Consider the following 16,282-nt stretch of genomic DNA (forward strand, 5'->3'; position numbering starts at 1 on the left):
TTCCTTTGTATTTATGAAAATCTCCGTTTCATCATCAGAAACGACAGCAGCTCATGAGGCTGCGGCTCTCAGCTGATTTGCAGCTCTGATGCTGAGGAAGCAGCCGCGTTTTCATCGGACTGTGCTGCTACCAAATGCACCTCTCTGCAGGTGTAACCTTTTCACAACCAGAGATTAGCGTAGCGAGTGCCAATCCAGGGAAAACAACCAGACAAACTTCTTCTATTTCTAATTCTGTCCTCAAGGTGTTCCACATTTTATCTGACAACTCCCAGCTTGTCGCTGGCAAAGCTTCAGCTTCGTGTTTTTCTCTGGCTGAAAATATCTCCAACAATTCACCCGTCCATCGTGTTTTATGCTCAGCTTGACAACACGGCTTGCAGGTCTCTTCACATTGAGCTCTGCGATGTGAAAATTGTGCAATCATTCGGTGATAATATATTTAACAAGTACAATGAGTCCTTCACGCTTATTGTGTTTTTACACCTGAGGAGGAAAAGTTGGGAAACATTGCGCCTTTTTCGACAGAGGAGGAGATTCTTTCCTCATTCATTTTAAGGTTTTATTGTATCATGATCTGTTTTTTACATCTTACATCATTTTCACAACATGGACTTGTTCACATTAAAGGATTGTGGAAAATGAACCTTTTATATTGGCTTTTAGATTTGGGCACTGCTAGCTGAAAAGTTTGCTAATCCTAAAACAATAATCATAAACAATAATTCCTCTAAAGCTAAAACTTTAATATTATTTACAGTAAATATCATACTGTCCAAACATTTGCAACAGAAACCTAATTTTCATTTGTAACGGACTCTGTAAAAATCAAGTTTAGATGTTAAAGCTACTTAAATTATATCTGCCCTTTAAAGACGGTTTTAATTTCAGCATAATTTACATGTTCTATAATTCTGTTCTGTCTTGTTGCACTGAGGAGTTTCTTTGTGCTCGTGTGCACTGCACATAAAGACTTTATTCTACTTTATCTGATTCGTTTTATTTGTTTAAATGCATCCATCGCAGCGTTTCAGGCCTCAGGGTTGCATAATATAAAATCTATGTATATTATTAATGAACACTGTGGGGAACAAAGCCTTCTTAACACGCTCCCTTTTCTTGTAACTCAAATATTATGATTCTCTAAGAAAGCTGCACATATAAAGTCTTTCAGCTTCCATACAGGCTAAATCCTGCAGGCCATCTGGCTGCCTATATGTTCTCTATGTTACTGAAACATTTATGAAGAATAATGATATGAATCCACACAGCTCCATTTTCAGCTCTAAAGGTGATAAAATCTCTTTTCATTGCAGGATGATGAAAAAACACATTTTAATGGATACTGACAAGAATTATTGTGAGAACAAGTTGGACTTTAATGTGGGTTTTCCTCGACATGGAAACCCAGTAACATTTGATTTAATGTCTTTTGCTCCTACAGTTTGTGTTGGCCTGGAGTTATGATCTTGTTTATTCAAACTCTCAGAGCGTTGACACAATTATCCAGCTAGAATGAAGACAAATGTTTGCTGTTGGCTGCAAAAACACATTTGGTTTCTGTACAAAGAGACAGGAACATTTTACTTAATAAGTAGGTGAAGCATATTAGAGCCATTGTAGATAGAGAAGAAAAACATAAAAAATATTACATTTCCACCCAAAAAAAATCTCAGAAATTTACCAAAAAACCCCAAATATGTTCAAATTTGAAAAGTTGCAAATTTTCAAAAAAAGAAAGAAAAAAAATTAAATTTCTGAGTTTCAAAAGTCTTACATTTTTCACTTTTGAAACTCAGAAAATTTTAAAAGTTGAATATTTTAAATTTTTGAATCAAGGAAATTTTCACTTTTTTCCCTTTTTCCCAATTTTGATTAATTTCAAATTTCAGATTTTTTTTTTAGCAAATTGTTGACTTTTCACACTCAGAAGTTTCCCAGGTTTTTTTTTCTAGAAACTTTGAGATTAATCTTAAAATTTCAGTTTTTTTCAGCAAATGTTTTTTTATCTTTTGAAACTCAAAAATAATTACACTAAAAAAATGTCTGAGTTTTTGGCAGAAATTAACTGTTTTTCTCTCTCTCTACACTGGCCCTAATACGCTGTTATATGAATGTATATGTAATATTTTTGTGTGGATTTTAAGAAAATCAACCACAAATTCCTGTTGTTTTTTAATCATGGAGCTGTTGTGTAATCAGAACATTGTAAAATGAATCAATAAAAGTATCAAATTAATATAACTTCCATTCTGTGTGTTCCATCTGAATGACAAATATTCAAGAATAGCAGTGAACAAATTACTATCCAGCATCGATTCACTCAGAATCTGGTAAAACCAACTGACTCAATCTTCTGGAACTCTTGGGTTGCTAGGTAACGGGCTGAGCTTGGCTGGGGTTGCTAGGTAACGAAGCAGCACACATCAACAGTGACTTAACATTCCAGAGGTTTTTAAAACATTTATTCTGTTTTTAGCAGTAGTAGAAACCCAGATGGAAGTATAAAAACATGCACAATTTGCGTATCAGGTGCCCTTCAAAAATGAAATTTGGAAAAAACGGCAATATGCAAAGGTTTTGTTTAGTTTTGGTAAACTAGTTGAATAATCCATCACTTTGTTTGCCAAATAAAGAAACAGCGTGAATCCTCTGATTGCTGGCTTTGTTGTTAAACTTTATTTGCTGTCTTTTCAAATCGCCTTGCATGACACTTTTTAATTAGCTGGACTAAAACCTCAAACATCATAAAACCAGCAGGATTAACAATCATAAAGATGATCTATTCAGCTTATTCTTTAACGTTTCTGTTTTATTTGCTCGTGTGTTGATATTTCAGGTCTTTTTATGGTGGGAGATAAAATAAATGTTCTCTTAAAGTCTTCACTCTTTAATTTTAAAAATCTACTTGATTACATAACTTCTTGGAAAGGTGACATATAAACATTATGAGACGTTTCCACATCTATAAGCAGGCTGTAATTATCTCTTTAGTGAAAAGGAAGTAATTTAAAAGTATGGACAGCATATTAGACCTGAGCCGCATTTGTTTTGATGCCTCTGCTATCCTCACCGGAGCGCATTCAAAGTTTTCTCAGTGACTGTTTATTTTTATTGAGCTTGACAAGATGTGCTTGGCGCACAAGGCTCTCTGTTTCTAAGCAACAAGGGGAGACGCTTCTAACTTTACTGTGATTACAATTAGATTCGGTGTCAATCAGCACAGCTTTTCATTACCGTCAAAGCTCATCAACTTGGGAAAGGAAATCAGACTTTGTAGAGTTCATTAGCATTTTACACCTTGCTGCTGAGCTCTTCTGTTGTCGCTTACGATTTGTTTAAAGGAAAATCAACATACTGACGTGCTTTTGTTCTCCGTCTGTTACTGATGTAATACGCTGCTCCAATTAAGAAACTAAAACTAACTAAATAATGAAAACTTAAACTGAGAAAACACTTTTGTCCTGCCTCCATCTCCCTGCTGGAGGGCAAAAAGCTGCCAGCTGACGATGACTAGCATTGGTTTTAGCTGTTATGTTATTAATATAATGCACTAAATCTTAAATGTACAATGATATTTTAAAGGAAAAGGGACGCAGTGCTTTGCTACACAATGGACGACTCGACAACAAGGTCAGGAAAAAGTTTTAATTAAGAAAAAATAGCAAAGGAAGTAGATCAGTCATGCTAGCTTGACTATGACAACCTGAGCATGTAGATGTGCTGTAGAATTTGATGTGTTTTGGTTCTGTTCGGTAGGGAATCCAGAAACTTTACTCAAGTAAGAGTAGCGATACTTCACAATCAAATTACTCAAGTAAAAGTAAAAAGTACAGCGTCGTAAAAATATTCCTAAAAGTAATTTATTTTGTCAGAAAAAGTTACTCAAGTAAATGTAACTACACAACTTTGAAAACTACTACAACTACTAAACTAAAACAAAACAGTATTTAGATAATAATTAAATCAGCATTCTTAACAACTAATTAAATCCAACTAAATTAGACAAAAAGTTGCAATAAAATAAAACAAAACTACTGGATAACTACTGGATAAAACTATTACAACTCTGGTTCCAATCTAATAAATAAATAAATTCTGCATTTTAAAATAAATTCTGCATTTTAAAAGCTAACAAGGGAATACTTTAAAAACACACATTTTCCTGTTTGTTTTTAATCGTCAGTTCATGCGATTTCTTCACCACTTATTGAGAGAAAACCACAGAACAAGCTTATTTCTGACCGACTCTCATTAACACCGCTGTATCGAGGAGAAGCAGGAGATTTGAAGCTTTCCTCCTGAATGAGCTCCTTTGTTCCCAGAAGGCCGCTGGTATCGACGTTAACGCCACGAAACGCAGGACTGCTCTGACACTGCACATTATAATTGGGAGCATTTTGACAGTAAGTGGGACTTTTTTTGCATAACTTCATCTCCTTTGGGTTTCAAACTGACATTTAACTTGTCGTTTATGTCAAAGCAAATTTTGCCTGCAAAGATTTAATGATATTTTAAATTATGATAATCTAACCGTTCGCAGTGGGGGTCTTTAAAGTTTGTTGGCACTCTGGAGAAATATTAAGGGTTTCTCTTGTCATTCAGCTGGGCGGCCATGTTGTTTTTTAAAGTATTCCTCCAAAAACCTGCAAAACACCAAGTATTTTGATCCAGTTTTTAGTGCAAATACCTTATTACACTTGAAATAAGACAAAACTAACTCATAAATATATTTTCAACCAAGTCTAAGAGCTTGTTTTATGTCAATAATTATTTAATATCAATAAAAATATATCGGTTCCATTGAAAGATGAGCAAAATTTCATAAGTGAAATAATCTGCCAATGAAACAAGAACATTTTGATTGATTATTGATTATGATCATTTATTTCCGACAGACATTTCACCAACAAAGCATAATAAAACAAGTAAGACTTTTTTATTTCTAAGTGTAAATACAATACCTTATTACCAAATACATATTTTAATCAATATTAAGGAATTATTTACTTAAAACAAGCTACTTATAAGTCTTATTTTAGTTGTAATAAGATATTCGCACTAGAAACTAAATATTCTTCATAAGATTTTTTTTTTTTTGCAGTGTTTTACATTTTCTCATTATATATGGACCCAGTCCAGCTCTCTTCACTTTACCTTTTCTATTTTAAATATTATAAATACACAAATTTATCTGAAAAATTTTGATTTTATTAGAAAACAACAGTATAATTTAGAATAATAAGTCTTTATTTAGCCTAGAAAACTTTGGCATCAATGCAAAAAATGACAAAATCAAAACAAAACTAGATTTTAATCACATTTCTTCTAGTTTGTGGAGACTTAATAAACCGGCACACAACCCAGTTGATTTAAAGTAGAGTGGAGGCTGTGAAGAAATTATCTCAAGTGTAATATGAGCTTTTTGTAAAGTTAGTAATTCCTTAATATTGATGAAAAAACAGTAGATTCACTGGCAGATTATTTTAATTATATAATTTTTCCCATGTTATAAATAAAATAATCTTTTTTTGTCAGTATTAATGAATCATTGACTTAAAAAAAACTCCTTTTTCTTGCTGAAAAGATTCTTAAAAGTTAGTTTTGTTTTATTTTAAGTGCACTAATATATTTGCACTATAAAACAGACCAAAAACAGTTGGTAAGATTTTGTGTTTTTGCAGTGCAGGTTGGGATTTGAACCCAGAACCTTCTTGCTCAAAGGCAGAAATGCTACCAACTATTCCAGCTCTGCCGCATAAAACATAAAATACTCATTAAAATGATAAAATTGTAAGTTATAATAATCCAGTTTCTGCTCAGGTCTTGTTTTTCTGCTACACACCAAGGCCGTGTTGGAGCAGAGTTTTCCTCTCTGGACTGAAGTCCCTGGTTTGTCGTTTTGGTTTATTCTCTAAACAAACTTCATGAAACTCTCTGCATCCACCCGTCTTCATTCGTTTCTTTCTTTCTGTCCTCCACACTTTTTCTTTGCCATCACTTCCTTGCACTGTTAAGGAACAGGACTTTCTTTCTTGTCTGCCGTCTCATCCTCTTTTCATTTTCAGTCTATTCACTGCAGGTCCATTTGGGTCCCTTTGTCGGTTCTGCAGAAGTGACAGAAATGATTAGAGGAAGAAAATCACAGAGCACCGAACAGAAGAACCACAAGGTCAAACATTAACCATTTTCTTATGAAGCTTCATTCTTGTGTGTTGCTTCTTATTTTGTGCAGATTTCTCACAAAGCAAAAGTGATTATAGTTCATCTTTAGGACAAGTTCAGACATTTTTAAGAGAAAAACATCTTCATACTTACCCAAGATTTACATGATATGCAATATGCTGGGCTGGTTGCCATAATTTTACCATATTTACACAGTAAAATCTGTATTTACACAGATCTCTTCCTGCTGCCATTGTTGGGAAACATAATCTGATGAGAAAGTTGATTTGTGGGTTACCTTTTTTCTCTTTACCTGAACAGAAACCACACACCGAATTCTGCAGCACCGCTACCTGTTCGGTTTCCAAAGTCAAGCTAGCACAACTGAGCTGCTTCGCTCTCTCTCACTGTTAATCTTGCAGGTGTGACGTCACTTTGCAACGTGTCGTTTTTAGGAAAGTGGATGATGACTTGAAATGATATGGAGGCAGAGAATGACTACAGTGAATGTCTCAAACATGAACAAATCAAGAAACAACAATGAAAACCTATTCAGTAACACAAATACCTACTAAAAATTTTAATATTATAAAAAAGTTCAACATTAGTTTTTATTAAATGTCTTTATTTGTTGTAATTCTGATTCATTATAGATTACAGATAACCAAAAAGAGCAATGGTCTTCAGTAAGACGTGTCTGATGTCTCTGGCAACATGTTTATCCCATGTTTACCGTTTATCTGCTCGTGTTCGTTCCTGACTCCAGCCTCTGTCCTTCTTAACTTCCCCCAAATTTTTGAATAAATTTTGTTCGACAGTCCACTAAAGGCTGCAATTATTTGTTCTCTTTGATGCCATTCCCTACTACACTTTTTCCTTCCACTAAACTTTCTATGAAAGGCAGGACATCATTCTTTTTTCTGACAAGGAGCTCCAAAAATCTACATAATTATCTCCTTTTTATCGTGACCAGATGCTCTGATCTGCATTAAATACATTCACCCCTCAGTGCTACTGAGAGCAGAGCTTTCAATACGTCCTCCATTATTATTACTTTTTTTATTACCTCTTCAGTGTCCCGGAGCAGAGAAATTAAATTTTCAGCTCAGGTAGCTTTCATGAGTGATGCTTGCAGCAGCTTTGAATAATTAACACATAATAAAGATTTTTATGTTTTAAATTAAAACTCTTTGAAAGCGAATACTTTATTTTTTTCTTCATAGCAGCCATATCAACCTCATTTTCATTTAAAGCCATATCAAGATCATGATTATTTTCAAAGAATGTATTGATAAGGGCAATTAACAAATTGTCAAAAATATTAATAAATAGCTGTATTTGATACTTTTTAAAATTAAATAATATTGAACATTTCTTCGCAATGTGATTTTTTTCTGATTTTGTGTTGCTAATTTATAAATATTTGCATCTATGACAGTAAATGTGACTTTTTGTTGCTGTTTTAACTTGACATCAAGTAAGACAGAAATAAGAAATACTGCAGGTAATTTGAAGGCGCAGTATTATGTAAAATTTACTGTTTTTATAAAGTTATTCACTCATCAAAACCATGTTTGAATTGTTGCGTTGATTCTTTCATAGATGTTTGAGAAATCATTTAGCCGCCATGGCAACCATCCAGCCGTGCAAACGCCTGGTTGGACCTAGCCCCGCCTTTGGGACACAGCTCCTCCTCCAAACTGCAGTTTCTGAGCTTCTGCCTCACAGAGCAGCTCCTGCAGACGAGCCAGCAGCAATTATCAAACATCTGCTGAGTTCATTATAGGAGCTACTTCTCAGTGAAACGCTGCTAAAAAAGTTGCTAAAGGTTTAATAGAGGAGCCATGTTGGGATGACTTCCTGAAGGCGGAGTTTCAGAAAGAGCAGAAGCTTCTTAAAGAGACAGAGCCCCAATTTCAACCTGTTAAATTACAAATTTGAAATTATATTTCACATGTAGAGCATTTTTTAGCAGCTTAAGGTAACATAGTTACTTGACTGTGCTATAAAATTGGTCTGTGTGCCTGGAAAACACAATAAAACCAATTGTTTTTGTACATTTTTTGTGGAATATTTGCAATAAAGATGCAAAAAATATGAAAAAGTGGAGGGACTGATTAATGTAAATTGGCACCAAAAGGATAAAAGCAGCTTTAATTTGATTGATAAGATAATAATTAAGCACATAACTGTGTTCCTCGGGAGGCCAGATAGAAAGCTAGGGCGAGCCGGATTTGGCCCCCGGGCCTCCAGTTTGACACATGTGACATAGAGTTTGTTTTTTCAATTATTTTTCACTAAACTTGTTTTTGTTCAATACATATCAGACGTTACAAAAGTTAATCTGTTTATGAAATGCCATTTTATTAAGGTTTCTACTTAGACATACTCAGCTGAATGATATGTTATTATCTTTGAATCAAGCTGCATTCTGGGTAAAGAGGTCAGTTTAATCAGTTTATTCCATCTTTGTGTCTGGTTCCCGGTGTACAGAGATGTGTATCATGTTAGTCACAGAGATGCACAGGCTTAATTGCAGGTTTGAGGGTGAAGCTAAATGTCAGGGCAGAATTAGTTTACTGCTTCAGTCTGTCATGAAGGGTCCCGTAAGCCTGTCACCGTGGATTGGTCACGTTTCTGCAGTTTCCTGACCCACAAGAATCATGAGGAGAGCTCAAAATGAGAAACGTAAAGCGGTTTATTTCATCGTCAGAATTCATTTTTATTTAAAAAATAGCAACTGCAGTTTTATTTACAACATAAAACCCAATCGGCGCTCCTGACAGCAAGAACATAAGTAAAAAAAAAAAGTGTATTTCAATAAATATAGAAAATGTAGTAGAAACACACAAAACAACTTTGGATGTTAAGGGAAAATATACAAATAAGTAAGTGATTCATTCATAATAAGTTAAATAACTCAACAACATTAAACATTATTCCTAAACCAGACAAATAACTAAAAACTCTGTCAATAAAAAGCTGTAAGAAGTTGCAGAAACTATATAATTAAATCACAAGCACTCAAATGTATTTTAATTTACTCATATAAGTAAGTAAGTAGACTTAATTTATTTTGCACATTTTACAGGTATGCTAATAGCATAGTGTTAGCATAAAATGTTGTGCTAAACGTCAGGGGAGAATTAGTATTAGCATAGCATATTTGAAGCTCAATTTCAAGGTTTTAAATTGTAAAATCAAATTTCTTTTAGGTTCTGTTTGCTGTATATTGTTAAAGCCACTGAAGGTAACAGTTTCATGTAAAATGACGCTACGTGCCTGGAACATTTATAGAACTGCCCCTTTAAAGAGGAGTGGCAAAAACAAATGAGGTGGATTAGCTGCGCTTGCTAACAACTAATGCTTTCATCTGTTTATTAGCTACTGAATGAATTTGCTAAGTTCAGTCTTCCGTCAGTGTTGCAGGTTAACTGCAACATTGACTGCTACTGGAGATCCTTCATAGCACAATGACACTAGATTTTAAGTTATTTAAGTTAATTAAGTATTTTTGAATTGAGGGAAATTAAAAGAGTTAATGTAACTTTTATTAGAGTAAAAATGGCTGAAATGAAATGGTCTTCTACAGACTTCTGATTTGTGTAAAAAAAGATTGAAAACATCATTTTCTTTGGACTTTATCACATAAAATCCCAACAAAACAAACTGATGTTTGTCATTGTATTGTGAGAAAACGTAGAATACTTCTAAAGAAAATCACCTGATCGTTTGCGCTGCTGTTTTCTGTTATCAGTTTTACGGTTCGCCGGGACAAAGTGTGACATCTATTCCACAAAGGTTTCCCAAACTTAGTTTTATTTACAGCATAAAACCCAATCGGCGCTCCTGACAGCGAGATTGTACTTCTGCATCATGGAGGACGAGGAAACAAGCGGGGAAATGAGCTCCATCATTTTGGATACAGCTGGAGGAGCAGCGATGTTTTCATTACCTGCCTCTCAGTCTGTGTGAGGCTGAAACTGATGGGAAATTTCAGCGAGGTCATGACAATGATTTTTAAACACCGGCGAACCAGAACCCCCGACAGCACAAACCTGTCCGGACTGGAAATGATATCATTCATAAGATGTCGCCGATAAGCCACAGAGCACCCCGACGAACGCAATAAAAGCCTGAAGCTTACTTTAAAAGATGTTTTATTTACAATGACTGGATGATCTGAACGGCTGAGGTTATCTCCCTTTGGTCTGGCCTCTTTTCAGCTCCGACTGAATAATTCATACGAAGGGACTTTGGTGAGTTGGAGGGTACAGGAAGCCAATATCAACACTGTCTTAACCTTGGGCTGGCTGCCACAGGTTCCTGTTGAGGTGAAATTCAATTAGACGAGGAGAGGAGCGGTTAATCCCGACTGATATCCTTCCAGCTGTTGCCCAGCAGTTCGCTCAAACCTTTTGTGGTAAAAGCTGTGATGTATTATTCATAAAAAATCATCAAAAGTGAGGATATTAGGAGATTTACTAACAATTATTTGGAGTTAATTTCCTGCCAAAACGTTGCAAACAAATAAAATGTTGAAAACTGTCCTGAAATGTTGCGCACAGGGAGGGCCCACGCCTTTTTGTAGCCCCAAGCTAATTACCATTTGGGGCCCCCGCATTCCCACAAAATACCAGATGCTTCACTGCAAAAACACCAAATTTTACCAAGTAATTTTTGTCTAGTTTCTAGTGCAAATATCTTAGTACACCGAAGACAAAACAAACTTTTCAGCAAGATTTTAAGTAAATAATTTCATGATACTGATGAAAATTTCACTGATAACATCCATCAACGTCCTACCGGTCCTGTTGCCTGGCAACCGTGCGCTAAACAGAATCTGGAACAAACAGATTTCTAAATCTTGACTTTAAATCAGTTATTTGATCCTTAAAGAGTCACATACATTTTAACATGGTCTCAGGCTGAGATTTAATCACTTCCGTATTTAAAACTGTAATCCTCTCCAACTTTGTCTGCCATTGTTACAAAAAATAAATGAGGTCAGACCTGTCCTTCAAATTGATTTGTCTCATTTTAAATCCCAAAACTGAGACAACACACATTAACTCAATATTTTCTGGATAACTATTATGAGTTTCTTTGACGGAACAAATCTCAAATGTCCCAATGGCACCACCTGCTGTCGGGGAGGGAAACTGCGTCATTTCATGTAACTTGTTTCATACACGAGGCCGGAGAGGCTGTTTTGTAAACGAGATAAGATAATGTTGTACTCTAAGCCAATTTGTAAAGCCTGTTTTATGTGTGTGCAATGTTTGAGGGACATGTTTTATTTGTGAGCAACAGGCTTTATCACAATTTCATATGATTTATGCTCTTTGGCAACTGTTTTTATTTGCTTTCTAACAAAATCTGAGTGTCTAGTATAGTTGAATAACCCAGAAAATCCAATAATTGGGATTTGGATCATGCTGCTTAATAACAGCGTTGAGTATCTCTTAATTAAATGCTGCTCTAATGATGCAAATTGATTCAGCATGTGTGCATTAGCATTAGTGTATTGATGTGTTTTTTTTTTGTTTTTTGTTTTTTTTACTGCAGTGAACACCTGAAGCTGGATAGTGGAGCAAATGCTTCTTTTATTTGACGCCACATCAATTTTACCCTGAACTGCTATGCCTGACACAGTGGAAGCTGTCAGAAAACAAATAAAAAACAAATCACTTCTGCACATGGCAGGATTTCCATCTTTGTTGGATCTCTGCTTCATCACCACATTGAAACACAAGGTCGAAGATTTACCGACAGATGCAGATATAAGCAACTGGATCTGCAGTTTCCACCATTTACTGGATTAAATCATTTGTTTTTAGATTTTTATATTCAGAATGTATAACTACAGCCATGTTTTGGACCTCAGTTGTTTGAAAAAGCAAAAACTAACGACTCAGTTCTTTCCAAGTAATGAAGTTTGATGCCTGTGAAATGATGAAACTCTGAACTCCTTCAAGTCAAGGTTAAAAATCCAATCAGCTTCGATTAACATCGTATTCCTTCTTTAAATGTTTTATTTTGTTTTACGTTTTCATCATGCAGCTCACTTTTTGAAATAATCTGCCAGTTGAAATAATACTTTCTATACAATCTTCTATATTTTGATAAAAAGTTACTTTTAAATTAATTTTGTCTTTTTCTCTTTTTTTGGTTTATGGTCTTATTTTGTGTTTTTGAAGTGTGGGGCAGCTTGAATGTTTCCCAAAAGAACCAGTGACCTGCATCCACTTTAAAGCTTCTCTGACTCCAGATTTCATTTTTATAGCCTGCTTCTTGAGGAGCCTGCAGGTTTCTGTAGAGCTGGCTGTAATGTGTTTATGCCGTCAGAGTGACTGATAGCTGTTTGGCCTTCAGTTTGATAAAAGAAGAGTGAGCGGGCTAAGATAAATATTATATCCCTTTCTTTTTTTATTTTTTTATTGCAGGTAGAAAGAGTGTTTCCTGCCAGAAGTCGAGCCCCGCAGCTTGAAATATCTGTTTCTCTCCTTCAGGATGATTTCTTTATAAGACGATGAGTCACACAGCTGAAGAGCCCAGATGAGTAATCTGTGCTTTTAGCATCGTAGCAGATTATAGTTGCCCGTTGCCCGTTGCTTCCCGTCTCTCTGCTTTGCTCTGGATCTGCCATCATTTATCTCTATAATACGCTGAGGCAAACATCTGGGTACAGCAAGGGCAAATGAAACGACTTCGCTCTAATAAACTACAACAACCACAGCAAGAAAAAGCTTTAATGTTTTTATCAGGTCACATGGTACGCTGCAGGATGAGAAAAGGTTTTACTGAAGGTCTGAGATGAATAAATCCAAGTAATTGTTTCAGAGGGGATTAGGGCAGTAATCTGGAATATATTATGAAGACATGAGTATGAGGATGAAGTTTTTGCATTAAAAAGAATGATATTATGTCATAAAGAAGATTGAGAACTGAAAACAAAAACGAACTGTGGCCTTTTTTTCTTCTGACTATAATTCAAAATTATGATTTTAATCTCAGAATTTTGACTTTAATATCAGAATTTTTTATTGTAATTTCAGAATTCTGACCTTAATCACAAAATTCTAAATTTAACTTCTAAATTATTACGTTTCTCAGAATTCAGTTTTTTCAGAAATTTTCACTGTATTTTGAGAATTCTAAATTTAATTTCAGAATTCTGACTTTTCTCAGAATTCTGACTTTTTTCAACATTTTCACTGTAATTTCAGAATTGTGATTTTAAGATTGTAATTCTGACTTTAAGTCAATTCTGACTTTTTCTCAGAGTTCCAACTTTCTCAGATTTTTTTACTGTTATTTCAAAATTCTGACTTTAATCACATAATTCTGAAAATAATTTCAGAATTATTAGATTTTTCATAATTCTGACTTTTCTCAGAATTTTCCACTGTAATCGCAGAATTCTGACTTTAATCTCAGAATTCTAGCTTTTTCTCAGAATTATGACTTTTTTCAGAATTTTGAGATTAAAATCCCGCATGCGCAGTAGAGGGCGCAATGGCGCTCAATGTTTCGTCAATCGCCATAACAAAGAAGAAGAAGTGCTCAGTGTTTGCAGAAGTAAACATAGATGCTAACGGTAGAGCATAGCTTAAGTTGTTATCCGACCGGAGCCAGCACATTAACAACATAATTAAGTTAAGTTTAAGCAGTTAACTTAAGTTCGCCATGGTTGTTTTTTCTTTCCGTTTGCGAATATCAGGAAGCAGATAGTGACGTTTGTCGCGTATCAATGACGTTCTGGTCGGATGGATGCGACCTGATCAGATAAGTGTGATTTAGAACCACATATCCAATCCAAAAATCCGATCTGAGTTGTTCAGGGTGTCATGAAAAGATCAGATAGAGGTCGCATTAAGGCAAAAGGTCAGATTTGGGTTACTTCCGGCTGTAGTGTGAACGTAGCCATAAACTTATAAAACTTTATGTTCACATCATAGGATGTCAGATCACAGTTTATAAAAATAAATCCCTTCATTTTCTTTTCTTGAAAGTATCACAGTCTCTGCAATAGGTGAGAGTTTTAAACAGATGGACCAATTAGCAGCAGAGATGAGTGTTAACACCTGACGCTGCGCTCAGGCGTTTCCGTTTATTAGCCAGTGAAGCGCTGAATCAGAGTTAATCAGACATCCGTTGGTTTTTCTGCTCTGGTTCAGTTTAGATTCAGCTTTTTGATAACCTTCTGTGTTTGGACAACTTTTGGAAAGCACGCGTTGTTTCTGTCAGAGTAAAAAGGTTATCCGCTGTAGTCCAGTGATGCAATGTCACTGCAAGGTGCGACAGAGTCTGAACGGCACCGTTTTGCTCCTGTTCCCAAGGAAACGAGACAGGAATAACTTCAGGAGGGGAGGACATGCGAACCACTTTGTTTTCTCCAGATTGAGATTTTTCTCCGCATTGTTCCTCTGTTTCTTCCTCTCTCAGTCTATCAGCTCTGTCCATCAGCCTCTTCCCACGACCTCGGTGCGGATAATGAGAGGCTGCTGTTGCCATGGAGACGGGGCCACGCTATCGTCTCCACTGAAATTTAGTTAACATCTCCACATGCTCGCTCCCTCCGGAGCAGATGGCAAAATCCGCAAATATCATCCCTCACTTTCCGCCCCCCGCAGATCGCAGTGAGTGTTTATGCTTTTTTAATGCACTGCGTCATTATTGGTAGAGAAACGGACAGATCCTAAACTGATGCTGTTCGAAAACCAAAGCAGAACATAATTTTGGGTTTGCATTGTCTAACACTGAAGCAGTGTTTCACATAAATATATATCTACCCTTGTTTGAATTAATTATATTTAGCCACGATCAGCTAATTAGTGCCGGCAGTCTTGATTTCTTTCACTGATCTGTGAAATTCTCGCCTCACATGGAAAAACAACATCTGCTTTAATCTGGAGGCTTTAAATAAAAAATAAGGATTTTCAGTTGAGAAACACTGATAAATGATAAAAACAGGCTCCCAAACTGGTGACGTGTTTCCACTCAGAAAGTGGATCTACGTCACAAATATGGAGGTTTTCTGTCGAGGGCCAAAGAAACAACAAATTAGCAAAAACAGAAAATCTTACAAAGTACTTAAAATAAGACAAAAAAAATTGTTTGTTTTGAATATTTAAAATATCTTCCAGTTCCAGTGTTAAATTTTTATTATATTTTATATTTTATTGACCTTTGAGAACGTGTTCTTGCTTTAATATACTATTTCACTCCTGGAAAACGGTCTCAAAAGAACAATTTACTGCAATAATGTCTGGGATAATTTATCATCCAGAAAACTTTATCATCGCGACAGGAATAACAAAGTTCCTCGTTTAAACTGGACAGTGCAGAAACTTTAATAAAAGCCATTTTGTTTGCAGGTTTGGCTTTTCCTGTCGTGTTTTTAAATTAAAAGGATGTAAAATCTCAGGTTTGCCCACATTTAGTCGTCAACGTGCTGCAGTGTTTTTAGCTGAGGAAGTAAAGTTCACCATTCAATGAAAAATGTTGCAGAAACTCACTGACAAATGATGTAAGAAGAAGCTAATTGGTTAAAGTCGTACTTCTTTTCCTTTTTGCACCAAACTTTTTGGTGAGCCTTCATGTTTTATTGGCCTCTCCTCCCACACTTGCAGACTTCCTGATGCTGTCCGTGCTTTTCCTCAGCTGAGAATATTCCAGAGTCGGTTTTTGTGCCGGCGTTAAAGCCCCAGTGGATGCAGTTTGAGATTCTGATAGCCTCCCACCCCCCGCGGAGGGGAGAGCGAAGCAGCCAGCCTCCGGCGCCGCGCCAGACAAACACACGGTGTGCCGTCAGTCAGCTGGAGACGGGCAGCGCGCGCTCCTCCTTTTTTATAATTGGCGTATTTGAAAGAGAGACGTGGGCTCTTCACTTCTCCAAGCTAGCTCAGATTTTGGCAGAAGCCCTGCGGCTAAAAACAGAAAGTATCTTCCTCTGCCACTGGAGAGGAACAGAGCTGAGCCCAAACTGCTGCTGAAGTTAAGGTGGTGAGGCTTTTTCCACTTTCATCCGTTAAGGATTGTTTTACTGATCCATGGAAGGGGGAACGACCACAGTTTTATGTTTTTAAAAGTGTTTAAGATCACTTAACCTGAT

At 35.9% G+C, this 16,282-nt stretch overlaps 1 long non-coding RNA gene across 1 annotated transcript; it reads left to right on the top strand.

The window, feature by feature from the left end:
* Positions 1 to 4,155: 4,155 nt before the first annotated feature.
* LOC106935761 (uncharacterized) lies at positions 4,156 to 6,750 on the top strand. Its single transcript, XR_001421963.1, has 3 exons — positions 4,156 to 4,406; positions 5,824 to 6,172; positions 6,487 to 6,750. It is a non-coding gene; the product is annotated as an uncharacterized LOC106935761 (long non-coding RNA).
* Positions 6,751 to 16,282: the final 9,532 nt, after the last annotated feature.

Source organism: Poecilia latipinna, unplaced genomic scaffold, assembly GCF_001443285.1.
Source record: "Poecilia latipinna isolate Pla-1442-1.1 unplaced genomic scaffold, P_latipinna-1.0 Scaffold2016, whole genome shotgun sequence".
Lineage (NCBI taxonomy): Eukaryota > Metazoa > Chordata > Actinopteri > Cyprinodontiformes > Poeciliidae > Poecilia > Poecilia latipinna.